Genomic DNA, 15,463 nt, shown 5'->3' with positions numbered 1-15,463 from the left:
GAGTTGTAGATGTCTTTTCTCTTCATTCTCTGATTGAAGAATATCCCATCCCCTTTCTCTTCCCTTGAGAAACAGAGGAACTGTGTTCTGATGGGTGGGATTTAAAGCCCTATTTTCCACCCAAAACATGCCTTTGTATTTCTACCAGGAAGTTGCCAGGATGTCTCCCTAAAAGTCCAGTATCATGACACTGTGTCACCATGTTGGACCTCAGCATAATTGTGTTGTGACAGGTGTGAGGAAGGATTTTCCATCCCAAAAGGTTGATGTTTTCTTGGCCCCAGAGGATTTCTGGTGCCGTCATGAAGGATGATGAGCACCATGGCTTTCCAGAGCCATCTGGGTGAACTCAGGGCAATTCCAGCCTTTCAAGGACAGATAGAGCCAGGCAGCGTCCTTGGAACCTACAAAGTAGTTCAAGGCCAAGTCCTTGTGTTCTCACCTGCAGCTTATTGTCTCACGGGGCAATCTGGGGAGGCAGCCAATGATGGGGTGATGCTTACAGACACCAGCATTTTTCAGAAGACGAGATAATATCACAGGGAATCCCTTCCATTAAAAGCTCTGTTTTCTAGCCCAGCACTCTCAGCTGGTAATGATGGGTTTTTTTTTAAATGTGCAGAGAGGTGTAATTTTATCTTCCCTTTTAATATACTCTCTTATGCAGGAAAATAAGCCAGTAGGCACCAGCGTTCTGCAGCTCATGGTGACAGACAAAGACTCCTTTCACAATGGGCCTCCCTTCTCCTTCTCTATTTTGTCGGGAAATGAAGAGGAGGCATTCGTTTTGGACTCAGACGGGATCCTGAGGTCAGCCGTGGTCTTCCAGCACACAGAGTCTCCGGAGTACGTGCTGTGTGTCCAGGTACGACCTCATCCTCTACCTGTTGCAGGCCAGCTTTCTCTCCCACTACGGGCTCTGCCCCTTGGTTTGGTTTTTGTTTTTTTTTCTGTTGAGCAAGTCAACATAATTCATTACCATGTAGGAGTGTTCCCTTTTTAATCTCATTTTCAATTTCACACCAATAAAAGCGGCCTCTGTGTGTGAAACCTAACAGGAAGGAAAGGAAATATCATTGTTGAGAAGGGACCTTCCTGTAGGGTGTGCCAGACTGACAGTCTCTGGCTTAAATCTGTATTCTGAACATTCCTGGGGCTCCAGATGAGCCCCAAAGACAACTCACTGGTCAAGATTTACTGCTCGGGGGTGGTTGTCATTTAGTTGCTAAGTCATGTCCCACTCATTGCAACCCTATGGACTGTATAGTTTGCCAGGGTCCTCTGTCCATGGGATTTTCCAGGCAAGAATACAAGAATGGGTTGCCATTTCCTGAGAAGTATTTCCCGGATCACCCCAACGGGGAAATGACCAATCCTTGTGCTGGTGTTTTAAAGCTATTAATATTTCATATTAATATTTAATACCTCTGCTTTTTAAGAGACCTCTGCTTGAGCTTCCCAGGGGGCACTAACTTTACCACTTTCCCAGTGGTAAATAACCTGCCTGCCAATGCAGGAGACGTAAGAGAAATGGGTCGATCCCTGGGTTGGGAAGATCCCTTGGAGGAGGGCATGGCAACTCACTGTAGTATTCTCACCTGGAGAATGCCATGGACAGAGGAGCCTGGAGGGCTGCAGTCCAGAGGGTAGCAGAGTTGGACACGACTAAAGAGACTTGGCACACCACACTTCTTTGTAAGTTTTCCCAGAGAGGGGAAACAGGAACAGGGACTCAGGTGGCAGTGATCTCCCAACATTTCAGCTTCCTCAAGGTCATGATGTCGAATGAAGGGAGACCAAGAGGCAGACGTGGCAGTTACGGGAAGGGCATGAACAGAAGCAGGAAGCAAGAGAGTGCCAAAAAGTCCCTGGTTGCAGATTTTGCCAGTCCCGAGACTTGGGTCCCATCAGTGAGACTGAGTGGCTGTCTTTTAAGCACAGTTGGCACAGAGAGCAGCCTATTATAATAGTGGCAATGATGAGAATAGTCAGTCTTTATATAGGGTTTAATTGTGCACCTTATCTCTTTGGATAAGTTATGGCTACCCTACCCCACGAAACCTTTCAAATTAATGACTTTTGGCTCGAAGTATATTGATAAACTCTTCAGTTGCCACCCACTCCTCCAACAATATTATGTGAATGACTTTATATCACAGTTAGAGGTCCTCAAGGGCAAGGAGAGAGTTTTAGTACCTTCTCACAGAAGCTACTGGGGCTTCCAGCTGGCACTAGTGGTAAAGAACCTGCTTGCCAATACAGGAGATGCAACAGACTTGTGTTCAATTCCTGCATAGGGAAGATCCCTGGAGGAGAAAAAGACAATCCACTCCAATATTCTTGCCTGGAAAATCCCATGGACAGAGGAGCCTAGAGAGCTGTAGTCCATGGAGTCACACAGTTGGACACGACTGAGTGACTCGAGTGTGCACAGAAGCCAGTACAGTTCTCTGGCTGTTAGAGAGCACATTTCACATCTTAGACTTTCTAAACACCATGGAGAGTTTTCTGCTCCTGGTCCCTTATATTAAACTTACCACCGAGGCCCACGTTCTGTCTCCAAAATGCCTCAGCGTGCATCAGATATATACCCTTTGCAATCTCCCCTCTTTACTCTAAATTGTCCCATACTGAGTCTATTGCAAAACCTCCTGGGTGTTCCTCTGGCTTCAGCTTTATTCTTTCTGATCTATCTCTGTACCCTTTCCAGGCTAACCATTCCACTTTGATTATTTCATTCCACTAAACCAGAGGTCAGCAGACTATAACCCCTGAACCACATCCTGTCCTCAACCTGTTTTTATAAATAAAGTTTTATGGTAACTCAGCCTCACTGGTTCACTTACATATGCTCTGGGCTGCCTTCCTGCTGGAAGTTGAATAGTTGATACAGATCATATAACCCCAAAGCCTAAAGTATTTCTTGTCTAACCCTTTACAGAAAATGGGTGCTAACCCCTAAACTAAAAACATCTGAGCTCCCTACTGCCAGAAACCTTGTGAATTCTGGCTTGTTCAGATGGTGAATTTTAGGGTTTATAGGAAGACATGACTGTCCAGTCCTTCTTAGCCCACAGGCCCATGGGTCTGTTACCTTACACCCAGTGGCTTCTTGCCTTTCTGGTCTCTGATCTTTGAGTGGGCAACCTCTGACCTGTGGAGTCTGAACTCATCATTGTCCTTCAAGATTCTACACAATTTGACTTCAAGTTCAGTCCTATTTGCTAAATTGATCACCCCCTAAGTGAATTTTCCATTCTAGCATCTCTGGTTTATATAGTCCATTTTAAAAAGCATGTGGTTGTGGGAATAATAAAGATAACAACAATCATATTAACTCTCATGCACCAAGTACTTCTGTGGGTCAGATCTGTGCCGAGTATGTAGCAACCACATGAGTCTTAATCCCCACAGTACAAGAATCCTGTGAGGTAGATAGGACTGTTTCACTCAAATAAGATACAAAAATTGAAGCTCGAAGAAGTTAAGTGACTTACTTCCTACCAGACACATAGTAAGAGACGGAGCAAAGATTTGAACTCGGGTCCATGTGATGACCAAACTCCTGCTTTCACACTGCTTCCACGTACAAGGACATATCTCCTGAGGTGTCACCTGGCCATCCACATCCTGAGATGCCCACCCTGGGGCCCCAGCCACTGAGAATCTGCCCTTCTCAGAAGCCCTCTGGCACTGACCACCTTCACGTTGTATGTGGCAGGTCCTCAGTTAAGATATGTCAGGTGGTGGTTCTGTCAGTCCTTACAGAAAGAAGGAAGACAAAATGGCTTTTTTCAGGCTTTACTCATTGTACCACCCTTTATTCTAAGCCTCAGTATTGTGTCCTTCTCACTTGAAATAACATTGTTTCTTAAATATACAAAAAAGCATGTCGCTGTCTGGTCCCATCCAAAGCAAAGAAGCCAAAGACAACTAAAATTTCTCTTCTAAGTGGGAATGCCACTTTACAAGGCTCCCCTGTGGCTTCTGTCCAGAACTAAAACACAGCCAGCCTCTTTGGGGCACTGTGGATCTCAGCACCCTGCATCCCTCCATCCCAGTTCACCCTCACTGGCTTTATTATGTTGACACATTTTATTCTCATAGCAGAGTGTACTTTCAGTTCAGTTCAGTTCAGTCACTCAGTCGTGTCCGACTCTCCGCGACCCCATGAACCACAGCACACCAGGCCTCCCTGTCCATCACCAACTCCCGGAGTACACTCAAACTCATGTCCACAGAGTCGGTGATGCCATCCAGCCATCTCATTCTCCGTCGTCCCCTTCTCCTCCCACCCCCAACCTTTCCCAACATCAGAGTCTTTTCCAGTGAGTCAACTCGTCGCATGAGGTGGCCAAAGTATTGCAGTTTCAGCTTTAGCATCAGTCCCTCCAATGAACATCCAGGATTGATCTCCTTTAGAATGGACTGGTTGGATCTCCTTGCAGTATAAGGGACTCTCAAGAGTCTTCTCCAACACCACAGTTCAATGGGCACCAAAAGTGATAAATCACTCCTCTTACTTATATGTACATGCTCAAATTCTGTAGAACAATGACAAGGGATGGAGGGAGCATCCATGTGGCTAAAGGAGCAGACACTTTCTATCTGGGTTTTGTTGCTCTTTAAAAAATTACTGTGGGCTTTTACCTTACTTCCTCGTCTTCCCTCCCTGCTGGGTGATTTTAGGCGAAAGACCCCGGCAAACCTCAGCAAGTGTCTCACTCCTATGTCCGAGTGCGGGTCATCGAGGAGAGTATTCACAAGCCCACAGCCATCCCCCTGGAGATTTTCATTGTTACCATGGAGGACGACTTTCCTGGTGGGGTCATCGGGAAGATCCACGCCACAGATCAGGACGTGTATGACGTCCTCACGTTTGCGCTGAAATCTGAGCAGAAGAGCTTGTTCAAGGTGAACAGTCACGATGGGAAGATCATCGCCCTGGGGGGCTTGGACAGTGGAAAGTACGTCCTGAACGTGTCGGTGAGCGACGGCCGCTTCCAGGTGCCCATCGACGTGGTCGTGCACGTGGAGCAGCTGGTGCAGGAGATGCTGCAGAACACTGTCACCATCCGCTTCGAGAACGTGTCCCCCGAGGATTTCGTGGGCTCCACATGCACGGGTTCCGGCGCACCCTGCGCAACGCGGTCCTGACCCAGAAGCAGGACAGCCTGCACATCATTAGCATCCAGCCCGTGGCAGGCACCAGCGAACTGGACATGCTGTTCGCGGTGGAGACGCACAGCAGCGAGTTCTACAAGCCGGCCTACCTCATCCAGAAGCTGTCCAATGCCAGGAGACACCTGGAGAACGCCATGCGCATCTCGGCCATCCTGGAGAAGAACTGCTCTGGGCTGGACTGTCAGGAGCAGCACTGCGAGCAGGGCTTGTCGCTGGACTCGCACGCTCTCATGACCTACAGCACGGCCCGCATCAGCTTCGTGTGCCCGCGTTTCTACCGGAACGTGCGCTGCACCTGCGACGGTGAGTGCGCTTTGGAGCGAACCCTCCGCGGCCCGGGCTGTGTGTGGCGGCTTGGGCTACCGTCCCTGCCGGCTCGTATCCGTTCATTCACTCACTGGACCACCGGCGATGTGCCTCCTCACCGTGAGAGATGCCGGGGCTGCGGGGTGAACAAGACAAGCTCAGCCCCCCTTGGGTGGAGCGGGGAGCTTATGGGCAGTCAGACGTACAAGTGGGCAGGCATTGTCCCTGAGATGAGCCTCCTTAGGGGACCCAATCAAGGGGGAAGCTTTCCTGAAGGGACTATTCTCTAGGTTGAGATGAAAGATAAGCAGGAATTAGTCTTTCTCTGTCTGACTTACTTCACTTTGCATGATAGTTTCTGGGTCTATCTGTGTTCTGCAGATGGCATTATTTCATTTTTTATGCCTGAGTAATGTTCTGTTACACACACACCCCACATCTTTATCCATCCATCCGTTGATCATAGATTGCTCCTATGTCTTAGCTACTGTAAATAGTGCTGCTGTGAACATTGTGGTGTATGTATTTTTCAAATTAGAGTTTTCACCTTTTCCAGATGTATGCCCAGAAGTGGAATTACTGGATCATATGGTGGCTGTTTTTAGCTTTAGATTTTTAGATTCTGTTTTTAGATTCTTTGCAGAATCTCCATACTGTTCTCCATAGTGGCTGTAGCATATGTCATATGATATCACTTACATGTGGAATCTAAAAAAAATGACAAGTGAACTTACAAAACAGAAATAGACTCACAGACATAGAAAACAAACTTATGGTTATGAAAGGGGAAAGGCAGCGGAGATGAATCAGGAGTTTGGGATTAACAGATACACACCGCTGCATAAAAAACAGATAAACAACAAAAGACCTACTGTGTAGCACAGGGAACTGTATTCAATATCTTAAAATAGCCTACAATGGAAAGGAACCTGAGAAAGAATATATTATACATATAAAACTGAATCACTTTGCTGTATACCCGAAGCTAACACATCATTGTAAATCAACTATATTTCCTTTTTTTTAAAAAAAAAAAAAAAAGGAAAAGTAGGAATTAGATGTGTGGAAAAGGTAGCGGAGGGACAGCATTCCAATGGAGAAGGTGTTTGTATGAGGCTTAAGGGCACAATAGTAGCCTACACCAAGGGGGCTGAAAGAGCTCTCTGGTGATGACAAAGACTTCTGAGGAGTGATCACACAAGAGCCATTAGGATGAAGTCCTAGAAATCATCCCAAAGCAGTGGAGCCATTGACTGATTTGAAGTGGAGAAGTCATGGAATCAGGTCTGTCTTTCACAGAGAGCTTGCTGACTGCTGAGGGGATGGGTTAGACGGGCCAGGCCAGAGGCAGGGAAGCAAGTTCAGAAGCTACCAGGGTGCATAAGGGCAGCTGGGTTTGCTTGAGTGAAACCCGAGGGCCAGATGCAAGGGAGCACGATCGGGGGTGGATTTGACCTCCAGAGTGGCGGAGATGGGTGGTTCCTGTTTGTTGGTATAACTGGAGCCACTGAACTTTGACCTTCCCTGCTCAGAGGCCATAGCTACACAGAGTCAACCACGGTGGTCAGCAAAAACCATTGCTCACTCCCTCTTTTACTCTCTGACACGTGGTGCTATAAATTCACTGCCCTCTGTGAAGAAAATTGCACCCGGAATTTTCCTAGCCAGTATGAACTTGGCCCAAAGGGACTGTGGCCGGAAGAGAAGCCATTCTTAAAACACCCCTTTAGATGGTTGAGGACAGACAGGGCCCTCACCCTCTCCCCTTACAGAGAGTTTAGATTTGCCCTTTGGAGAATGAGTTCATCAGAAGAAAGCCCTGGAGATCACAGCTCCCTCCGGGAGACCTTTCCATGACCCCCATGCAGCCCAGAAGCGTGCAAGCCACTCCCTCTGTGGTTCCCAGTGAGCTCTGTTTGTGTTTCCATCAGGTGGAGATACAGTGATGTCCAAACTGTTGAGTATGTAAGTTAGCTCCAAAGTAACTCCAAGCATGCGTGCTAGGGGAAATGTGTTTCTGGCAGATGCCACTAACATGCAGGATTTATGAATGCCAGCTGTCCAGACCGCACCTAGGTTTCCTTTGTAGGCAAATTGATTTATGCACCAAAGGTCTGCTAGAGCCTTCCTGCAGGGATTCACAGCACAGTTCAAAAGAAGTTCAAGACAGGACAGGACAGACCCTGCAGGAGAAGCTAAACCAGCTAATTAATCCTTGTTCTCTGAGAATTTGTTTCATTCGGTAAAAATCTGCAGTGGCAGCAATATCTTGTGTTAGCCGCTCAGTCGTGTCCAACTCTTTGTGACCCCCTGGACTGTAGCTCACCAGGCTTCTCTGTCCATGGGATTCTCCAGGCAAGTATACTGCAGTGGGTAGCCATATCCTTCTCCAGAGGATCTTCCCAACCCAGGGATTGAACCCGGGTCTCCCTCATTGCAGGCAGTTTCTTTATCATCTGAGCCACCAGGGAAGCCCATCAGCAATGTCTTAGGTGCTATAAGCTCAAAGTGAATAAAAGACACAGTCCCTTCTCTTAGGAGCTGACTGTTGTGAGCTCAGCTTTTTCAAGTCCCTGTTTGCCTTAATAGTGTTATAAGAAATGCTGGGGAGGAAAAAGGGACAGAGTCCCTGTCACAGCCAGAGGAAAGCTTTCAGTGACATTTAGATGTCAGGGACCACTTGTGTTCTGGGTTTTGAAGGATGAGTATGAGTTCATCAAGCAGAGATGGGCAGAGGGCAGGCTTGGCAGATTTTCTTTACAGCAGGGATTTAGAGGGGTGATTTTGTTGGAGAGAGGGATCTTCCTCTGCGTTTTTCATGAGACACTGATGTTTTATTTTTTATTTTTATCTTTTGGCCACACTCTGCACGGTATGTGGGATCTTACTTCCCCAACCAGGAATCGAACCTGTGAGCCCTGCAGTTGAAACACAGAGTCTCAACCACTGGACCGCCAGGGAAGTCTCCAGAGACAATGATGGTTTATTTTACTTTATTTTTTGGTTTAAAGCAACAAGATCTTATTATCTCACAGTTCTGTACGTCAGAGGTGCAGGTGAGCACAGCTTGTCATCTGGTTCCTCTGCTCAAGCGTTCACAAAGATGAAGTCAAGCTGTCAGACATCTGGGGCTCTCCGGTCAGAGGCTCAGGGGAAGAATCTTCCAGGCTCACTTCAGAGTTTGCAAAATTCAGTTCCTTCTGGTTGTAGGGTTAAGGATACTGTTAGTTTGCTGTTGGTGGGGACCTCTCCCTGGTGGCTCAGCAGTAAAAGAATCCGCCTGTAATGCAGGAGATTCAGGTTTGATCCGTGGGTTGGGAAGAGCCCCTGGAGAAAGGAATGGCAACCCCTTCCAGTATTCTTGCCTGGGACCCATGGACAGAGGAGCCTGGTGGGCTATGGTCCATGGGATCGCAAAGAGTCAGACATGACTGAGTGACTAAACTACCACCACTCTCAGCCTTAAGGCTAAGACTTAAAGAGACACTGATGTTTTAAATGCGGTGAGTTTCAAGGTGATAGCCTTGCCCAGGACTCTTGTTCTCAAGTCCCCATAAACCCTTCTACTCACAGGAAACCCAGAATTCTGGAAGTTTTTGTAATTCAGTCCCAGACATCCCAGGAGGAGGCTTTCTCAGTCTGCTGCTGCTGCTAAGTCACGTCAGTCGCGTCCGACTCTGTGTGACCCCATAGACGGAAGCCCACCAGGTCCCCCGTCCCTGGGATTCTCCAGGCAAGAACACTGGAGTGGGTTGCCATTTCCTTCTCCAATGTGTTTCTCAGTCTAGAAGGAAGCATTTCCTGAGTGGTAATGCTGCAGACTCAGGGCCCACCTCTCAACTTCTTGCCACCTTTAAGTCACTCGTGTAATTAAGCTGTAAAATAAAATACTGAATTTTAGTGGTAAAAGGACCTCAAAACACCATCTGGTCCAGTTCTCATGTTCAGAAACTTTATATGATTATCTCCATTTTATAAATGCAATAGCTCCCTGCCTTGCCCAGGGCATACAGCTGGTGAGAATGGCATACTGATTCAATGTAGGTTCATGTTGGGTCCTTGTTTTATTCCTTGCATCTTAAGAATAAGAGCTCTTCCATATTTTATTCTTAGGTCCTTGTTTAATTGCATCCTAAGAACAGGAGCTCTTCCATTTTGTATATTACTTATAACCCCAGTGCTACGTACACTATGAGAATATTCAGATAACCCCATTTTTCCTGACAGACTGATCACCAGTCTCACAGACCCACGTCAGGACGGCAGAGGGTCTTGGACTCCAGTAGGCCTGTGACTTACTAGAAAGGCCCACTACTGAGCCCCACACTCAAATATAATGGGAGGCTTTGAGTGAAGCCATGGAGTCAATATATATGTAGCCTGGTGACCCTAATTCTGGTGGTTAGGAAACCAAACTCTAATAAATCTCACAGTAAGATACAATAGAAAAAATTTTCTCGGGGTTCAGGGGGTGAGCTCCTCGTTATATTAGTAATAGTTCTGTCACTTTTCCAAAAGTACAATCTCAAATGAAAATACAGTGACAACTTGTTAAGGAACGCATGAAGCATTGCAGACATTTTCTCATTTATTGGAAAGGAGAGATAATTGAGGCCAGTAAATGCTCCTAGTCCACTCCCCCTCCCCCAACACACACACCATAGTGTTGGCTGCTGTTTAGCCTGGAAGGTTGGCAGATGTAGTAAGTGGACTTTCCTACCACTTGGTGGAATAATTAGGAGATAAATAGAGGTAGTGATCCATTCTGGGCTGTGTAGAAGTATTTACACAAATTTGGCCTCAGTAGTCTACCCTCCTCCCAACTTCCACGTCATCTTTCTCTCATGGAGACTTTTGTTGGGTTGAATTAACATCATTAAGCATCTTGAACTAAAATGCTGGGTTGCTCTGACACAGTGAAAGCAGGCTTGAAATTTAGTGCCAAAGAGGTTTATTACATTCCAGCCCCCATCGAGCATCATGTCTGAGCAGAAGTTTAAGGGTTCTGCTGTCCTGAGATGGCTCCTGGTAAACCTTGGATGTTCAGGGGATGTTGGCACTTGGGTAAGAAAGCCTGGGGAATGATAAACTCCCTTGAGCTCCGATGAGGAAGTCAGAGGACAGAATATCGGGGCAAGCCGTGGGGCAGTGGTCATGGTCTGTTAGGGAAGATTTTCATTGATTTTTCAAAAATCTGATCTAGATACATATCAAAAATGAGAGACTTGTCCAAGAGAATGGATTTGCCATGAGACCATTAGCGTTTAAGACTGGTGTGTTTATGAGTGTCGGTGGAAGTGGGTGCCTGATTCGTCCAGCCTTGGTTCAGACATGGAACCCAGACTTGAAACTGAAGCTCCAGTCAAATGCGTGGCGCGTCTGTCATGGGCAAGCTCGGTGCTGGCGGGGTAAGGAGTCAGCGCCGGGCCCTCAGCCGGGGGCAGCCCGCTGTCGGAAGGCTGTGCAGGGTGGTAGGAGAAGGCCTGAGGCTGAGGCCGCCACACTCGGTCTGAAAGGATGCCTAGAATCAGACGGGACACAGGGAGGAGTCAGTCCAGGCTGAGAAGCTTTAGAGCCAAGCGATGGAGGTGAGAAGCCCTGTGCAACCAGTGCTCAGTGGAGGCAGGGACCAGTGGAGCAACTCACACCTACTGAGCGGCAACCTGTTACCGCTTTGTTTTTCACGCGTGTGTCAGTTCAGTTCAGTCACTCAGTCGTGTCCTACTCTTTGCGGCCCCATGAATCACAGCACGCCAGGCCTCCCTGTCCATCACCAACTCCCGGAGTTCATTCAAACCCATGTCCATCAAGTCAGTGATGCCATCCAGCCATCTCATTCTCTGTCGTCCCCTTCTCCTCCCACCCCCAATCCCTCCCAGCATCAGAGTCTTTTCCAGTGAGTCAACTCTTTGCATAAGGTGGCCACAGTATTGCAGTTTCAGCTTTAGCATCAGTCCTTCCAATGAATACCCAGGACAGATCTCCTTCAGAATGGACTGGTTGTGTGTAGTTGTAGTTAACCATGACAATCACCCTCAAGGATTGGGATCATTAACTTTCCTCAGAAGTTAAGGAAGTCACAACTCAGAATGGTCAATTGACTTGCTCAGGGTCCCACAGAACTAGTGCAGGTCAAGCCAGGATTCACACCGGGCTGTCCCAACCACTGTACTCTCCTACCTCCGCACAGGTTTGAGAAAACTTTAAATTAACTGACTGCAACTTCCCACATCCTATTTACTATCCTCCTGCCACAATAACGCAGCCAAGGTTTGAGCCCAGTCCTAGCACTCAATACCTCTCAAGATGGACCTGAGACAACTGGCTTTGTGGGCACCAAGTCTCCCTCCTGTGAGGTCACCTGCTGCCCTTTTAAAGCCACACGGAGCCTGACCTGTCTGACCCTCCTGTACAAACCGCCCTCCAGACATCTAAGGATAGTTACTAGGACCCCTTGAATCCTCTTTTTCGAGACAAATAGCAGAAGGTCCTCTGCTCCTTGGCCATCAAGAACAGGAGCTAGAAAGAGTCATAGGCGGTGTAGTTGGAATAGAGAGCAAGCGTAAAGGAAGGAGTTCTCTGTCTTCCTTGGAGGAGTCCGTGAAAGATACTGGAAGCAGTGAATTGTCCTGGGAAGGCATTTCTGAGCAAAGAAAGTAGTAAAGGAATGTTTCTTTACCACTTTTATTTTCTCATTCACTCATCAGTGAAGCAAATGCTTTTCCAAGCCCCGGGTGGGCTGCTGGAGTTAGAGCGGTGAGTGAGGCTGACCTGGCCCCATCCTCATGGCCCGTGAAGCAGCATCGTGCACTGGGCGAGTGACAGGGAGCTCAGCTGGACTGGCTGGTGGAGAGACAGTCCCGAAGGGAACGTGCTGGGACAGGTCAACGGGCCTGCGATAGGCAGCCACAATGACGCGCTTCTCACACACACAGTGAAGTAAAACGATGAAGGCGTCCACGAGGCAGGATGATACTTGAAACTCGAGTATTTAAAAAGCATAGGGAAATCTGAGATCTGGTTTACACTTAGGCCTGGACTGTTCATTCCAATTCTCTGAGGACAGAGCCCATAGTCCCACCCAAAGGAATTCTGTATAATTCAGTGTCTGAACCTTAACCAGATTTCCCTACAAACTGGGAAGTTTCTATTCCTCATTCATGTTAGATGTCTGTCTGCAGATCCCTTATCTTTAGCATGCATGGAGTCCTGAAGGGCCAGGAGTGGTCTGGACATGTCCACTGTGGAGGAGATACCAACTTCTTACCGTGTAGATAATCCCTTATATTTTCCATCCACACACAGCTGCCCCAGAGAGGATGTCTTAAATGGCACTCAGCCTTTAGCAAGATCATCCCAGAAAATAGGGCTGAACAAAGCAAACACCAACCAAGGTGATTCTGTGCTATGGGAAAAATCACAGGAAACCATTTCAAAGCCAAGGGACCTTAAGAAAATATGTTTTAAAATTTCATGCAAACCAGGAATTATGAAGGGAGCTTACTGACGTATGTGGCATTGGCTGAGACATGGCACCTTGGCAAAGCATGTGAATTCAGGGTGTAGGATGTTTATCTTTAGTTATTAGATTCTCAGTATAATAAGGCAGAGATATAAGTCAAGAGGTTGAATAAGCTCAAAGTGGCAGCAGTAATAATCAGACCTGGATACTGATGCATTAGCTAAAGGGACAGACTTAACCCAGGGGGCTGTGGGAATCCTGGGGAAATAAGGCACGTAGCTCAATTGGTAAAGAATCCACCTGCAATGCAGGAGACCCCAGTTCAATTCCTGGGTCGGGAAGATCCCCTGGAGAAGGGAAAGGCTACCCACTCCTTTCCTAGAGAATTCTAGCCTAGATAATTCCATGGACAGTCCATGGGGTCGCAAAGAGTCGGACGTGACTGAGCGACTTTCACTAAGGCGAGGAAGACATACATGGGGCAGTGAGACCCTTCTGAAACCATGAGAGGATTGCCTTTCTCCTCCCTGCAGGTTCCAGAGCCCTGAGCTTCTGCTCGAGTGAATTATGCTTTCAGCTCTGTGGCGAGTGACCGAAATGTCCACCTGAGCGAAGCTTCGGGAGGTGGGGAGCCTTGTGCTGAGTAGCCACGTCGTGTGCACGCCCCTCCTGGTGGAGTCTTTGTGAAAAGAATCCCTCTGCCCGGGACAGTTATGAAGGGGCTGGCCCCGCTGCACGTTGCTTGTGATGCTGATTAACACAGAGTTCTCCCAGGCACGTGGTATTTCATATCATCCGTCGGTTTACCAATCGTGAATCTGACCCAAAAAGGACAGCAAAGAAGGGGTTATACTGCAGCTCAGATCTTCCATTTCCCAGTCAGGCGAGGGTCTCCAGTTTAGGGACCCTGCAGTAATTTGTTTTTACCCTCAATTTTTTTTTCTTTACAAGTTGCTTCCACATACATTAAACCATCTAATGCTCACAAGTTTCCAAGAGTAATTATCCTCATTTTTCATGAAAGGGAAGCAAGACTCAGAGAAGTGAAGTGACCCCTTAAAAACTCTAACTGAAGGACACAAAGAAATATATTAATGCATAATATATTTTAATAATATTAAAATTAATATTAATGTAAGTATTAGACATAATGTATACTTCTATTCATTCCAGCAGCCATTAACTTTGATAGGTCCCACACAGGAAATGCATTGAATAGTCAGGAAGAAAATTCAGGGTCGCCGCTTGTCAGTGTCACACCATTTCCTATTACACTGCCCTGCCTTCTAGAGGGGACCTAGGAGTGGGGGACAGAGACTTCTCCGCCTGCTTCCTGCTCTGACAGTTGCTAAAAGCACCTGATCCTTCTGTCCTGCCCCGACTCGCCACAAATGGCGTCAGTTGCTTTGATAAAGGGGGCACTTCTCCCTTCACGCTAACCCTGGCCCCAAACTGATGGATGCCTGAAGACACAGAGCATGTAAAGCTAGAGCCCACACCCCTGGTGGACCTCTGTTCAAAGAGGAGGAGGGGACGGCAGACGACGAGAGGGCGGGATGGCATCACCGACTCGATGAACATAGGTCTGGGTGGACTCCAGGAGTTGGTGATGGGCAGGGATGCCTGGCGTGCTGCGGTCCATGGGGTCGCAAAGAGTTGGACACGACTGAGTGACTGAAGTAAACTGAACAAGCATAAGCTTTGCAAAACAAGTTAACCCCTCCTCATCCACTGAAATCATGCTGCATTTTATGTTGCTAGAGATTTTAGGGCTTTGGCTGGGAAGAAGGTTGTTGTCCCCAGGACCCAGATCTAGAGACACGGGTTCAATCCATGGGTTGGGAAGATCTGACATCCATCGGAGGTCAAAGGACATGTGGCATTGTTCAGGGCTGGTGTACGAAGGTCAAGTCCTTCTCACATAAATATTTCAGAAAGGATCTAACTACTTATCATAGCTGATAGAGAGGAAAGAAATACAATATTGTATATGGGGAGTATTTGGTTTGGGGAAAGTTGTTTCTCAGTAATCAGAACTCTTTCTCTGCTTGAAAGAGACTACGTTTTATACACTTGCTCACATCTGTCCCCAGCTCAGGAGGACATTACATTCACACTAACCTCCAGACTCTAATCTGCCTTCGTACCTCCTTGAGCCACAAGAGAGCAGACTGCGAGCAGAGCGAACTGACAGCAGCAGCTGGGGAGCAAACGTTTATGGCTCTTCCCGTCCCAGGCTGGGAGGCAGGGAGGTGGGCCCCTGGGATTTTTAAAGCATCAAGAAACTGACCCCTTGCCAGAACTCTCCCTTCTGCCTTAAGAAACCTATTAAAAAGAAAGAGAAGGAGCACTAACCTATCAAAGTCAATGGCTGCTGGAATGAATAGAAATATGTCTATTTATATATATTAACATTTATATTAATCTTAGAATGCACTTATTATAAGGTATTAATATAGTTTCTATCTGTCCACCAGCTGGAGTATTTATAAGGGGGACTGGATCTAACAT

At 47.3% G+C, this 15,463-nt stretch overlaps 1 pseudogene; it reads left to right on the top strand.

Annotated features, from left to right (window-relative positions):
* The window catches only part of LOC148773933 (protocadherin Fat 3-like), a 173,696-nt pseudogene that overhangs the window by 114,621 nt on the left and 43,612 nt on the right, over positions 1-15,463 (top strand).

This window comes from Moschus berezovskii, chromosome 25 (genome assembly GCF_049115385.1).
Source record: "Moschus berezovskii isolate FMDL1 chromosome 25, NW_MosBer_1.0, whole genome shotgun sequence".
NCBI lineage: Eukaryota > Metazoa > Chordata > Mammalia > Artiodactyla > Moschidae > Moschus > Moschus berezovskii.
This window is presented reverse-complemented; position numbering and strand designations above follow the sequence as displayed.